We start from the raw sequence: 15,824 nt of genomic DNA, 5'->3' as shown, positions 1-15,824 counted from the left end.
CGCCCATTAGGAAGGGTCAGCCTCGCCCATGAGGAAGGGTCAGCCTCGCCCATGAGGAAGGGTCAGCCTCGCCCATGAGGAAGGATCAGCCTCGCCCATGAGGAAGGATCAGCCTCGCCCATCAGGAAGGATCAGCCTCGCCCATCAGGAAGGATCAGCCTCGCCCATCAGGAAGGATCAGCCTCGCCCATCAGGAAGGATCAGCCTCGCCCATCAGGAAGGATCAGCCTCGCCCATCAGGAAGGATCAGCCTCGCCTATTAGAAAGGATCAGCCTCACCCATTAGGCAGGATCAGGGCCAGGCCGCACAATTAGGAAGGATCAGGGCTGTTCTGCCCATTAGGCAGGATCAGGGTCGTTCTGCCCATTAGGCAGGATCAGGGTCGTTCTGCCCATTAGGCAGGATCAGGGTTGTTCTGCCCATTAGGCAGGATCAGGGACACCCATTAGGCAGGATCAGGGCCAGGCCGCACAATTAGGAAGGATCAGGGTCGTTCTGCCCATTAGGCAGGATAAGGGATGCCCATTAGGCAGGATCAGGGTCGTTCTGTCCATTAGGCAGGATCTGGGATGCCCATTAGGCAGGATCAGGGTCGTTCTGCCCATTAGGCAGGATCTGGGATGCCCATTAGGCAGGATCAGGGCCACCCATTAGGCAGGATCAGGGCCACCCATTAGGCAGGATCAGGGCCGCCCATTAGGCAGGATCAGGTCTGCCCATTAGGCAGGATCAGGCACACCAATTAGGAAGGAAGAGGGCTGTCCTGTCAATTAGGCAGGATCAGGGTCATTCTGCCCATTAGGCAGGATCAGGGATGCCCATTGGGCAGGATCAACCAAGCCCATTAGGCATGATTAGGGCCTCCCATTAGGAAGGATCAGGGCAGTTCTGTCCATTATGCAGGATCAGACTTTCCCATTAGGCAGGATCAGGCCCACCCATTAGGAAGGTTCAGTGCCATTCTGCCCATCAGGCAGGTTCAGGGCTGTTCTGCCCATTAGGAAGGATCAGGGCCACCCATTACGCAGGTTCAGGGCTGTTCTGCCCATTAGGGAGGATCAGGGCCACCCATTAGGCAGGTTCAGGGCTTCCCGCCCATTAGGCAGGATCAGGGCTGGCCCGCCCATTAGGCAGGTGCAGGGCTGGCCCGCCCATTAGGCAGGTTCAGGGCTGGCCCGCCCATTAGGCAGGTTCAGGGCTGGCCCGCCCATTAGGCAGGTGCAGGGCTGGCCCGCCCATTAGGCAGGTTCAGGGCTGGCCCGCCCATTAGGCAGGATCAGGCCCATCCATGAGGCAGGATCAGGACCGTTCCACCAATTAGGATCAGGGCTGGCCCACCCATTAGGCAGGATCATGGCTGGCCAGCCCATTAGGCAGGATCATGGCTGGCCCGCCCTTTAGGCAGGCTCAGGGCTGCCCCGCCCATTAGGCAGGATCATGGCTGGCCCGCCCGTTAGGCAGGTTCAGGGCTGGCCCGCCCATTAGGCAGGTTCAGGGCTGGCTCGCCCATTAGGCAGGATCAGGCCCATCCATGAGGCAGGATCAGGACCGTTCCACCAATTAGGATCAGGGCTGGCCCGCCCATTAGGCAGGATCATGGCTGGCCAGCCCATTAGGCGGGATCATGGCTGGCCCGCCCGTTAGGCAGGATCAGGGCTGGCCCGCCCGTTAGGCAGGATCAGGGCTGGCCCGCCCGTTAGGGAGGATCAGGTCTGCCCATTAGGCAGGATCAGACACACCAATTAGGAAGGATTAGGGCTGTCCTGTCAATTAGGCAGGATCAGGGTCATTCTGCCCATTAAGCAGGATCAGGGATGCCCATTGGGCAGGATCAACCAAGCCCATTAGGCATGATTAGGGCCTCCCATTAGGAAGGATCAGGGCTGTCAGGGCTCAATTAGGCTGGATCAGGGCAGTTCTGTCCATTATGCAGGATCAGACTTTCCCGTTAGGCAGGATCAGGGATGGCCCGCCCGTTAGGCAGGATCATGGCTGGCCCGCCCGTTAGGCAGGATCAGGGCTGGCCCGCCCCTTAGGCAGGATCAGGGCTGGCCCGCCCATTAGGCAGGATCAGGGCTGGCCCGCCCATTAGGCAGGATCAGGGCTGGCCCGCCCATTAGGCAGGATCAGGGCTGGCCCTCCCATTGGGCAGGATCAAGCCCATCCATGAGGCAGGATCAGGACCGTTCCACCAATTAGGATCAGGGCTGGCCCGCCCATTAGGCAGGATCATGGCTGGCCAGCCCATTAGGCAGGATCATGGCTGGCCCGCCCATTAGGCAGGATCAGGGCTGGCCCGCCCCTTAGGCAGGATCAGGGCTGGCCCGCCCCTTAGGCAGGATCAGGGCTGGCCCGCCCCTTAGGCAGGATCAGGGCTGGCCCGCCCCTTAGGCAGGATCAGGGCTGGCCCGCCCGTTAGGCAGGATCATGGCTGGCCCGCCCGTTAGGCAGGATCATGGCTGGCCCGCCCGTTAGGCAGGATCATGGCTGGCCCGCCCGTTAGGCAGGATCATGGCTGGCCCGCCCGTTAGGCAGGATCATGGCTGGCCCGCCCGTTAGGCAGGATCATGGCTGGCCCGCCCATTAGGCAGGATCATGGCTGGCCCGCCCGTTAGGCAGGATCATGGCTGGCCCGCCCGTTAGGCAGGATCATGGCTGGCCCGCCCATTAGGCAGGATCATGGCTGGCCCGCCCGTTAGGCAGGATCATGGCTGGCCCGCCCATTAGGCAGGATCATGGCTGGCCCGCCCATTAGGCAGGATCAGGGCTGGCCCTCCCATTAGGCAGGTTCAGGGCTTCCCGGGTGGCCGCCTAGGTTGGCAGATTGATGAGGGCAGCATTTTCCAATCTAATTTAACCAAGACACACCTCCAACAACATATAACACCTCACAAAATTCTGCCCCAAAACAAATGAAACACTTAAACGTATGATACATTCTAAATTGCAACCTATTCCACATAGTGCACTATAAAGGCAATAGGGTGCCATTTGGGAATCATCCTGTAACAATGCTGTTACGCGTTGTTTGTTCCTCTGACCCTGATCAAACAGAACAGAGGTTGCCATGGGGACAAGGAGAGAAGACTTCTTAAGGTCAATAAGGAAATGGTGTCACTATGTTATGCTGGATATCGCTCCTATAGAGGTCAATAAAGCACACAGGTCAAATACTTAATCACATTTGAATAAGGTCAATAAGGAAATGGTGCAGCTACTGTATGTTATGCTGCATATCACTCCTATGCTAGTAAGACAAGGCCACCCTATTCCTTACATAGGGCACTACTTGTAACCAAAGCCCTATGGGTGAATAGGTACCCTATTTAAGAGGGTTCCATTTGGGTCGCATGTAAAGGAAGACTGAGGACGATTGGCATGAAACAAACCAGCACAGAGGGCTTTGAAAGCGTCTCAAATGTACTCTATTCCTTACGTAGTACACCGCTTTCCACTAGAGCCGTGTGGGTACTAATTAAAAGTAGTGCACTGTATAGGGAAAATGGTGCCATTGGAACACTGACTCCTTCCCACCAGCTGCTGTGGTTCCCTACGGAATGTCACCAGTCCCTCACGGCTCGGCTCTGTTGTCAGAAGATATTTAATTCACCGTGCAGTCTGACAGGGCACAGTGTGCTGAGGTCATCAACACTGTCACGCAAAACCAGTTGGCGTACCAAACCTCAAAGAAGCACTAAAACAACACATACTGCAGTCAGCAGTTTAGGTGTTGTGCACGGACGGTATCTACCTGCACATTCACATTCTCTTAAGATGCTGAAAGAAAGAAATCATATTTTTCCACTCCTGTTCCCTAGTCAAAAATCACTACATTCGGCGTATAGTTTTACAGTAATAGAACTGCTTACTTCTGCAGGAGTTAATATTAAGGCTATGTGAGGGCTTATAGACCTACAGTCAGTTGTCATTTGAACTCATCTGAAAAAACAGGCCTCCCACTGGGCACAGACGACGAGTCCCAGTCTTGACTGGCGAATTTGTAATTTGCAAACATCACCAAACATAACATATCACTGCTATGATCCTCTTTTACCACAACAAATCTTTCCCAAACATTACTCTTCTGGCCCTCCCGTCTCTATATTTACCTCAGATTTTGTCCTTTTTTGCCTCAACGGATCGATGTTAACTTATTTTCCCGCTGGGCGAAAAGGGTCCATATCAGGGGGATATCTTTTATCATGACATGTTTTTGATAATGTACAAAATAAAGACCATTTCTGTATTTAGTGTTTTGTGTATGTGCACCAGGGGAGGCTCTTCAGAAGAGGAAGGGGAGAACCATCCTCAACAGTGAATTTCATAAAAATAAAAATAGTGAAACATTAAAAGTTATTATTTTTAAATAAAACTATACTAAATATATTAACGTCACCAAATAATTGATTAAAACTTCAGCAGCACTCTGTAGGGTAGCACCATGGTCTACAGTAACTCAGCAGCACTCTGTAGGGTAGCACCATGGTCTACAGTAACTCAGCAGCACTCTGTAGGGTAGCACCATGGTCTACAGTAACTCAGCAGCACTCTGTAGGGTAGCACCATGGTCTACAGTAACTCAGCAGCACTCTGTAGGGTAGCACTATGGTCTACAGTAACTTAGCAGCACTCTGTAGGGTAGCACCATGGTGTAGCCGGAGGACAGCTAACTTCAGTCCTCCTCTGGGTACATTGACTTCAATACAAAACCTAGGAGGCTCATGGTTCTTACCAAATTCCATAGACTTACACAGTAATTATGCCAACTTCTGGAGGGCGTTAATTTGCGCCGATTCTGTTGAAAAACATATATTTTTTTTCACCCTTTATTTAACTGTTATTTAACGACGCGAGTCAGTTAATAACAAGTTCTTATTTACAATGACGGCCTGTGTCAAACCCTGATGACGCTGGGACGATTGTGCGCCACCCTATGGGACTCCCAATCACGACCAGATGGGATGCAGCCTGGATAAATGAACAAAAACTGGGATAAACATACCTGCATTTGTCCAAGAAAAACTTGTTTGTAACTGTTGGACTAATTTTAATTTTTTAATTTGACCTTTATTTAACCAGGCAAGTCAGTTAAGAACACATTCTTATTTTCAATGACAGCCTGGAAACACTGGGTTAACTGCCTTGTTCAGGGGCAGAATGACAGATTTGTACCTTGTCAGCTCAGGGGTTTGAACTCGCAACCTTCCGGTTACTAGTCCAACGCTCTAACCACTAGGCTACGCTGTCGATTACACCCAGATCAGCTAATTCTCCCTCATCTTAAACAGCCAGTGATATACCAGGTAACTCCAAGGTAAATAAATGACGACCGACCCGTAGCACTCACTTCTTTTGCCAGGAAGTGCTTTCATGGCTCGCATCAAAACCATCATCCCAGAAACCCTAGACCCACTCCAATTCGAATACCGGCCCCAACAGATCGACAGATGACGTAATCTCTATTGCGCTCCACACAGCCCTTTCAAATCAAATCAAATGCTATTTGTCACATGCGCAGAATACAAAAGGGTGTAGCAGTGAAATGGTTACTGACAAGCCCTTAACCAACAACGCAGTTTTAAGAAAATACCTAAAAAGAAAGTTAGAGATAAGAATAATAAATGTGTCAATGTGGAGGCTATATACAGGGTGTTACGGTACAGAGTCAATGTGGAGGCTATATACAGGGTGTTACGGTACAGAGTCAATGTGGAGGCTATATACAGGGTGTTACGGTACAGAGTCAATGTGGAGGCTATATACAGGGTGTTACGGTACAGAGTCAATGTGGAGGCTATATACAGGGGGTACCGGTACAGAGTCAATGTGGAGGCTATATACAGGGGGTACCGGTACAGAGTCAATGTGGAGGCTATATACAGGGTGTTACGGTACAGAGTCAATGTGGAGGCTATATACAGGGGGTACCGGTACAGAGTCAATGTGGAGGCTATATACAGGGGGTACCGGTACAGAGTCAATGTGGAGGCTATATACAGGGGGTACCGGTACAGAGTCAATGTGGAGGCTATATACAGGGGGTACCGGTACAGAGTCAATGTGGAGGCTATATACAGGGGGTACCGGTACAGAGTCAATGTGGAGGCTATATACAGGGGGTACCGGTACAGAGTCAATGTGGAGGCTATATACAGGGGGTACCGGTACAGAGTCAATGTGGAGGCTATATACAGGGGGTACCGGTACAGAGTCAATGTGGAGGCTATATACAGGGGGTACCGGTACAGAGTCAATGTGGAGGCTATATACAGGGGGTACCGGTACAGAGTCAATGTGGAGGCTATATACAGGGGGTACCGGTACAGAGTCAATGTGGAGGCTATATACAGGGGGTACCAGTACAGAGTCAATGTGGAGGCTATATACAGGGTGTTATGGTACAGAGTCAATGTGGAGGCTATATACAGGGGTACCGGTACAGAGTCAATGTGGAGGCTATATACAGGGGGTACCGGTACAGAGTCAATGTGGAGGCTATATACAGGGGGTACCGGTACAGAGTCAATGTGGAGGCTATATACAGGGGGTACCGGTACAGAGTCAATGTGGAGGCTATATACAGGGTGTTACGGTACAGAGTCAATGTGGAGGCTATATACAGGGGGTACCGGTACAGAGTCAATGTGGAGGCTATATACAGGGGGTACCGGTACAGAGTCAATGTGGAGGCTATATACAGGGTGTTACGGTACAGAGTCAATGTGGAGGCTATATACAGGGGGTACCGGTACAGAGTCAATGTGGAGGCTATATACAGGGGGTACCGGTACAGAGTCAATGTGGAGGCTATATACAGGGGGTACCGGTACAGAGTCAATGTGGAGGCTATATACAGGGGGTACCGGTACAGAGTCAATGTGGAGGCTATATACAGGGGGTACCGGTACAGAGTCAATGTGGAGGCTATATACAGGGGTACCGGTACAGAGTCAATGTGGAGGCTATATACAGGGGGTACCGGTACAGAGTCAATGTGGAGGCTATATACAGGGGGTACCGGTACAGAGTCAATGTGGAGGCTATATACAGGGGGTACCGGTACAGAGTCAATGTGGAGGCTATATACAGGGGGTACCGGTACAGAGTCAATGTGGAGGCTATATACAGGGGGTACCGGTACAGAGTCAATGTGGAGGCTATATACAGGGGGTACCAGTACAGAGTCAATGTGGAGGCTATATACAGGGTGTTATGGTACAGAGTCAATGTGGAGGCTATATACAGGGGGTACCGGTACAGAGTCAATGTGGAGGCTATATACAGGGGGTACCGGTACAGAGTCAATGTGGAGGCTATATACAGGGGGTACCGGTACAGAGTCAATGTGGAGGCTATATACAGGGGGTACCGGTACAGAGTCAATGTGGAGGCTATATACAGGGGGTACCGGTACAGAGTCAATGTGGAGGCTATATACAGGGGGTACCGGTACAGAGTCAATGTGGAGGCTATATACAGGGGGTACCGGTACAGAGTCAATGTGGAGGCTATATACAGGGGGTACCGGTACAGAGTCAATGTGGAGGCTATATACAGGGGGTACCGGTACAGAGTCAATGTGGAGGCTATATACAGGGGGTACCAGTACAGAGTCAATGTGGAGGCTATATACAGGGTGTTATGGTACAGAGTCAATGTGGAGGCTATATACAGGGGGTACCGGTACAGAGTCAATGTGGAGGCTATATACAGGGGGTACCGGTACAGAGTCAATGTGGAGGCTATATACAGGGGGTACCGGTACAGAGTCAATGTGGAGGCTATATACAGGGGGTACCGGTACAGAGTCAATGTGGAGGCTATATACAGGGTGTTACGGTACAGAGTCAATGTGGAGGCTATATACAGGGGGTACCGGTACAGAGTCAATGTGGAGGCTATATACAGGGGGTACTGGTACAGAGTCAATGTGGAGGCTATATACAGGGTGTTACGGTACAGAGTCAATGTGGAGGCTATATACCGGGGGTACTGGTACAGAGTCAATGTGGAGGCTATATACAGGTGGTACCGGTACAGAGTCAATGTGGAGGCTATATACAGGTGGTACCGGTACAGAGTCAATGTGGAGGCTATATACAGGGGGTACTGGTACAGAGTCAATGTGGAGGCTATATACCGGGGGTACTGGTACAGAGTCAATGTGGAGGCTATATACAGGGGGTACCGGTACAGAGTCAATGTGGAGGCTATATACAGGGGGTACCGGTACAGAGTCAATGTGGAGGCTATATACAGGGGGTACCGGTACAGAGTCAATGTGGAGGCTATATACAGGGGGTACCGGTACAGAGTCAATGTGGAGGCTATATACAGGGGGTACCAGTACAGAGTCAATGTGGAGGCTATATACAGGGTGTTATGGTACAGAGTCAATGTGGAGGCTATATACAGGGGGTACCGGTACAGAGTCAATGTGGAGACTATATACAGGGGGTACCGGTACAGAGTCAATGTGGAGGCTATATACAGGGTGTTACGGTACAGAGTCAATGTGGAGGCTATATACAGGGGGTACCGGTACAGAGTCAATGTGGAGGCTATATACAGGGGGTACCGGTACAGAGTCAATGTGGAGGCTATATACAGGGGGTACCGGTACAGAGTCAATGTGGAGGCTATATACAGGGGGTACCGGTACAGAGTCAATGTGGAGGCTATATACAGGGTGTTACGGTACAGAGTCAATGTGGAGGCTATATACAGGGGGTACCGGTACAGAGTCAATGTGGAGGCTATATACAGGGGGTACTGGTACAGAGTCAATGTGGAGGCTATATACAGGGTGTTACGGTACAGAGTCAATGTGGAGGCTATATACCGGGGGTACTGGTACAGAGTCAATGTGGAGGCTATATACAGGTGGTACCGGTACAGAGTCAATGTGGAGGCTATATACAGGTGGTACCGGTACAGAGTCAATGTGGAGGCTATATACAGGGGGTACTGGTACAGAGTCAATGTGGAGGCTATATACCGGGGGTACTGGTACAGAGTCAATGTGGAGGCTATATACAGGGGTACCGGTACAGAGTCAATGTGGAGGCTATATACAGGGGGTACCGGTACAGAGTCAATGTGGAGGCTATATACAGGGGGTACCGGTACAGAGTCAATGTGGAGACTATATACAGGGGGTACCGGTACAGAGTCAATGTGGAGGCTATATACAGGGGGTACCGGTACAGAGTCAATGTGGAGGCTATATACAGGGGGTACCGGTACAGAGTCAATGTGGAGGCTATATACAGGGGGTACCGGTACAGAGTCAATGTGGAGGCTATATACAGGGGGTACCGGTACAGAGTCAATGTGGAGGCTATATACAGGGGGTACCGGTACAGAGTCAATGTGGAGGCTATATACAGGGGGTACCGGTACAGAGTCAATGTGGAGGCTATATACAGGGTGTTACGGTACAGAGTCAATGTGGAGGCTATATACAGGGTGTTACGGTACAGAGTCAATGTGGAGGCTATATACAGGGGGTACTGGTACAGAGTCAATGTGGAGGCTATATACAGGGTGTTACGGTACAGAGTCAGTGTGGAGGCTATATACAGGGTGTTACGGTACAGAGTCAGTGTCGTCCGGGGTTAGGGCGTGGCAGGCCGTCATTGTAAATAAGAATGTGTTCTTTAACTAACTTGCCTAGTTAATTAAAAGGTAAAAAAAAAAAAAAAAAAAAAAAATAAGCAATTGTTTGTTAAGAGCTTGTAAGTAAGCATTTCACGGTAAGGTTTTACACTTGTTGTATTTGGCGCACATGACAAATACAATTTTATTTTATTTAATGCATCATATCCTGACATTCTGAATCCATATGTCTTTTAGACATATATAATATTTGGATTATTAAGAATTATATATTTACTTTTGTGGAGTTCCAACTGTCATTTTTGAATTTTGGCAATGAGTGTGTAAAGGCTGTTCGGTCGAACTGACAAATGGAGAAACAAAGAAGATAAAAATATAAAATATCTCAAAGAAGTGAGAAGCTGTTCAGAAAAATATCTCAAAGAAGTGAGAAGCTGTTCAGAAAAATATCTCAAAGAAGTGAGAAGCTGTTCAGAAAAATACCTCAAAGTAGTGAGAAGCTGTTCAGAAAATACCTCAAACGCTAAAGTGAGTAGCTAACTTGAGATGTTTATTTATCTTAGTAACTAGAATGAAGAATGTTAGCTAAGTTGTCCAGCAGCCAGTAGGGCTAGCTAGCTAGGCTTGATTCCCCCTATTAAGCCTCAATGTGACAGCTAACATTTTTAAAACGTTCAGGCATATATTACTGGTTAATATAAGTTAGCTATGTAGCTAACAAACTTCCAGTTAGTTTTCTTGTCAGGAATGAAGCAGGTAGAGTAGCTACCTTGAGGTGTTGTGAAAAATGTTGCAACAAACAACAATGTTCTCTTGCAATATTATACACATTTTCAGGACTTATGCATGCATCCACTTTAGGTCTGGACTGTGAGGGACTGCCGCTGACGATCCAATCTGCACCCATCACATACATCGTCCATAAATAACAGAGGTGTAAATAAAAAGCCATATCTCAGACTGGCCAATAAAAATAAAATATTAAGTTGGGCAAAAGAACACAGACACTGGACAGAGGAACTCTGCCTAGAAAGCCAGCTTCCCAGAGTCGCCTCTTCACTGTTGACGTTGAGACGGGTGTTTTGCAGGTACTGTTTAAAACCTGTTATGGCTGCAATTCCGATACCGGGATCGATATGACAACCACCAGTGAAAATAGAGGGCGCCAAATTCAAACCTCAGAAATCTCATTACAATTCCTAAAACATACATGTGTCTTATATCATTTTAAAGCTATTCTCGTTGTTAATCCCACCAAAGTGTCCGATTTCAAATAGGCTTTTCAGCGAAAGCACTACAAACGATTATGTTAGGTCTCCACCAAACCACAATAAGCACAGCCATTTTCCAGCCAAATATAGCATTCACAAAAAACAGAAATAAAGATAAAATGAATCACTAACCTTGAATTATCTTCGTCAGATGACACTCATAGGAGTTCATGTTACACAATACATGTATGTTTTGTTTGATAAAGTTCATATTTATATTTAAAAAATCTGAGTTTATATTGGCACGTTAGATTCACTAGTTCCAAAAACATCAAGTGATTTTGCACAGCCACATCATTCAACAGAAAATACTCATAAATGTAGATGTTAATACAAGTTTTACACATGGAATTATAAATATACCTCTCCTTAATGCAACCGCTGTGTCAGATTTTTTAAAAACTTTACAGAAAAAGAAATGCATGCAATAATCTGAGACGGCGCTCAAAGGTAAAAACACCACAGCCGCAAAGATGGCGTCAACATAAACAAGAAATTACATGATAAATATTCCCTTAGCTTTGATGATCTACATCAGAAAGCACTCCAGGAATCCCAGGTCCACAATAAATGTTTGTTTTGTTCGATAATGTCCGTTATTTATGTCCAAATACCTTCTTTTGTTAGCACGTTTGGTATACATATCCAAACGCTAATTCTGGTCAAGTACAGAATCAATCATTAGGATGTTTTTAACATATAGCTTCAATGAAGTTCCAACTGGAGTATTCCTTCTTGTCTTTGTGAGCAATGGAACGCAAGTGACTACCATGAGGAAAAAGGGCGATCACAAAATGGCTGCTTGATGGACATCTGATATATTCTGCTCCTATTCACTCCCACAACAACATAGAAGCCTCATTATAATTTATATTGATTGTTGACATCTAGTGGAACCCCTAGGCAGTGCAACATCATTCATATCTCAAGGGGATTTCATTGGGGACTCTGGTGAATACATACAAGCTCAGATTTCTGACTTCCTGTTTTGATTTCAACTCAGGATTTTGCCTGCCAATATGAGTTATGTTATACTCACAGACATCATTCAAACAGTTTTAGAAACTTCAGAGTGTTTTCTATCCAATACTAATAATAATTTGCAAATATTAGCAACTATGACTGAGGAGCAGGCAGTTTGATATGGGCACCTTTCATCCAAGCTACTCAATACTACCGCTGCAGCCATAAGAAGTTAATGAAACTGCCAGTTGAGGACTTGTGAGGCGTCTGTTTCTCAAACTAGACACTCTAATGTACTTGTCCTCTTGCTCAGTTGTGCACTGGGGCCTCCCACTCCTCTTTCTATTCTGGTTAGTGCCAGTTTGCGCTGTTCTGTGAAGGGAGTAGAACGTTGTATGAGATCTTCAGTTTATTGGCAATTTCACGCATGGAATAGCCTTCATTTCTCAGAACAAGAATAGACCGACGAGTTTCAGAAGCAAGTACTTTGTTTTTGGTCATTTTGATCCTGTAATCGAACCCACAAATGCTGATGCTCCATATACTCAACTAGTCTAAAGCCCAGTTTTATTGCTTCTTTAATCAGAACAAGTTTTCAGCTGTGCTAACATAATTGCAAAATGGTTTTCTAATGATCACTTAGCCTTTTAAAATGATAAACTTGGATTAGCTAACACAATGTACCATTGGAACACAGGAGTGATGGTTGCTGATAATGGGCCTCTGTACGCCTATGTAGATATTCCATTGGAACACAGGAGTGATGGTTGCTGATAATGGGCCTCTGTACGCCTATGTGGATATTCCATTAAAAATCTGCCGTTTCCAGCTACAATAGTCATTTAGAACATTAACAATATCTACACTGTATTTCTGATCAGTTTCCTTTTCTTTTCAAATCAAGTGATAATCAAGTTACCCCAGAATTTTGAATGGTCGTGTATATATATATATATATATATATATATATATGATCCAGACTCAGACATGCTCGTCCTAATGTTTATCTTTCCCAGGTGGGCCCCAGTCAGTGAGGTAGAGGATAACACCGTATGGTGGGCCCCAGGTGGGCTCCAGTCAGTGGGGTGGAGGGTAACACCGTATGGTGGGCCCCAGGTGGGCTCCAGTCAGTGGGGTGGAGGGTAACACCGTATGGTGGGCCCCAGGTGGGCTCCAGTCAGTGGGGTGGAGGGTAACACCGTATGGTGGGCCCCAGGTGGGCTCCAGTCAGTGGGGTGGAGGGTAACACCGTATGGTGGGCCCCAAGTGGGCCCCAAGGGGGCTCGAGTCAGTGAGGTAGAGGATAACACCGTATGGTGGGCCCCAGGTGGGCTCCAGTCGGGCTCCAGTCAGTGAGGTAGAGGATAACACCGTATGGTGGGCCCCAGGTGGGCTCCAGTCGGGCTCCAGTCGGGCTCCAGTCAGTGAGGTAGAGGATAACACCGTATGGTGGGCCCCAGGTGGGCTCCAGTCGGGCTCCAGTCGGGCTCGAGTCAGTGAGGTAGAGGATAACACCGTATGGTGGGCCCCAGGTGGGCTCCAGTCGGGCTCCAGTCGGGCTCCAGTCAGTGAGGTAGAGGATAACACCGTATGGTGGGCCCCAAGTGGGCTCAAGTCAGTGAGGTAGAGGATAATACCGTATGGCCCTATGGAACCCTATTCCCTATATAGTGCACTACTTTAGACCAGAGCCCTATGGAACCCTATTCCCTATGTAGTGTATGCAGAGCCTGTTCTAGAGGAGTCTATTTAGATGAGTCTGTTCTGAGGAGTCTGTTCTGAGGAGTCTGTTCTGGGGAGTCTGTTCTGAAGAGCCTGTTCTGAGGAGTCTGTTCAGAGGAGTCTGTTCAGAGGAGTCTGTTCAGAGCAGTCTGTTCTGAGGAGTCTGTTCTGAGGAGTCTGTTCTGAGGAGTCTGTTCTGAGGAGCTTGTTCTGAGGATCCTGTTCTGAGGAGTCTGTTCAGAAGAGTCTGTTCAGATGAGTCTGTTCAGATGAGTCTGTTCTGCGGAGTCTGTTCTGAGGAGTCTGTTCTGAGGAGTGTGTTCAGAGGAGTCTGTTCAGAGGAGTCTGTTCAGAGGAGTCTGTTCTGAGGAGTCTGTTCTGAGGAGTCTGTTCTGAGGAGTCTGTTCTGAGGAGTCTGTTCTGAAGAGCCTGTTCTGAGGAGTCTGTTCAGAGGAGTCTGTTCAGAGGAGTCTGTTCAGAGCAGTCTGTTCTGAGGAGTCTGTTCTGAGGAGTCTGTTCTGAGGAGTCTGTTCTGAGGAGCTTGTTCTGAGGATCCTGTTCTGAGGAGTCTGTTCAGAAGAGTCTGTTCAGATGAGTCTGTTCAGATGAGTCTGTTCTGCGGAGTCTGTTCTGAGGAGTCTGTTCTGAGGAGTCTGTTCTGAGGAGTCTGTTCTGAGGAGTCTGTTCTGAGGAGTCTGTTCTGAGGATCCTGTTCAGAGGAATCTGTTAAGTGTTTAAATGGTTGTTTGACTGAGGAGTCTGTTCTGAGGAGTGTTCAGAGGAGTCTGTTCAGAGGAGTCTGTTCTGAGGAGTCTGTTCTGAGGAGTCTGTTCTGAGGAGTCTGTTCTGAGGATCCTGTTCAGAGGAATCTGTTAAGTGTTTAAATGGTTGTTTGACTTTCTCAGGGTCCCTATGCTCCTCTCAGCTACGCTACGTCTAACGAGGAGAGACAGTTTGATAGACCAGGGTCACCCGCAGACCCTGACACAGCCCAGAGGACAGACTGCAATGCAGCCCAACGCAGCGCAGCACAGCCACAAAGCCTAGAGGAGCCCAGCTAAATATAGCCTTCCTTCCAGCTGTCTGTCACCACAGGGGGTGGCTGCTCTGCCCTGAAACGGGTGAGGGGGAAACTGTTCAGAAAGGGACCTCGCTGCTCTGAAAGGGGGAGAGGCTGCTCTGAGAGGGGGAGAGGCTGCACTGCCCTGAGTGGGATGAGGGGTCAGGAGAGGGGGAAGGGTGTTAAGGATGTTCTAAAAGGGGGGAGGGTGAAGGCTGCCCTGATTGAGAGTGGTGAGGGGTAGATGCTGTTGGGAGGGGGGGGGGGGGTTATGCCCTAACCCTGACTAACCCCAACCCTGAGTTCAGGCATTTAACTCAACCATAACTAACCCTAACCCTGAGTTCAAGCATTTAACTCAACCATAACTAACCCAAACCCTGAGTTCAAGCATTTAACTCAACCATAACTAACCCTAACCCTGAGTTCAGGCATTTAACTCAACCATAACTAACCCAAACCCTGAGTTCAGGCATTTAACTAAACCATAACTAACCCTAACCCTGAGTTCAGACATTTAACTCAACCATAACTAATCCAAACCCTGAGTTCAGACATTTAACTCAACCATAACTAACCCAAACCCTGAGTTCAGACATTTAACTCAACCATAACTAACCCAAACCCTGAGTTCAGACATTTAACTCAACCATAACTAACCCAAACCCTGAGTTCAGACATTTAACTCAACCATAACTAACCCAAACCCTGAGTTCAGGCATTTAACTAAACCATAACTAACCCAAACCCTGAGTTCAGACATTTAACTCAACCATAACTAACCCTAACCCTGAGTTCAGGCATTTAACTCAACCATAACTAACCCAAACCCTGAGTTCAGGCATTTAACTAAACCATAACTAACCCAAACACTGAGTTCAGGCATTTAACTAAACCATAACTAACCCAAACCCGGAGTTCAGGCATTTAACTAAACCATAACTAACCCAAACCCGGAGTTCAGACATTTAACTAAACCATAACTAACCCTAACCCTGAGTTCAGACATTTAACTCAACCATACCTAACCCTAACCCTGAGTTCAGACATTTAACTCAACCATAACTAACCCAAACCCTGAGTTCAGGCATTTAACTCAACCATAACTAACCCAAACCCTGAGTTCAGGCATTTAACTAAACCATAACTAACCCTAACCCTGAGTTCAGACATTTAACTAAACCATAAC

The sequence above is a fragment of the Oncorhynchus nerka genome, linkage group LG22, assembly GCF_034236695.1.
Source record: "Oncorhynchus nerka isolate Pitt River linkage group LG22, Oner_Uvic_2.0, whole genome shotgun sequence".
Classification (NCBI taxonomy): domain Eukaryota; kingdom Metazoa; phylum Chordata; class Actinopteri; order Salmoniformes; family Salmonidae; genus Oncorhynchus; species Oncorhynchus nerka.
This window is presented reverse-complemented; position numbering follows the sequence as displayed.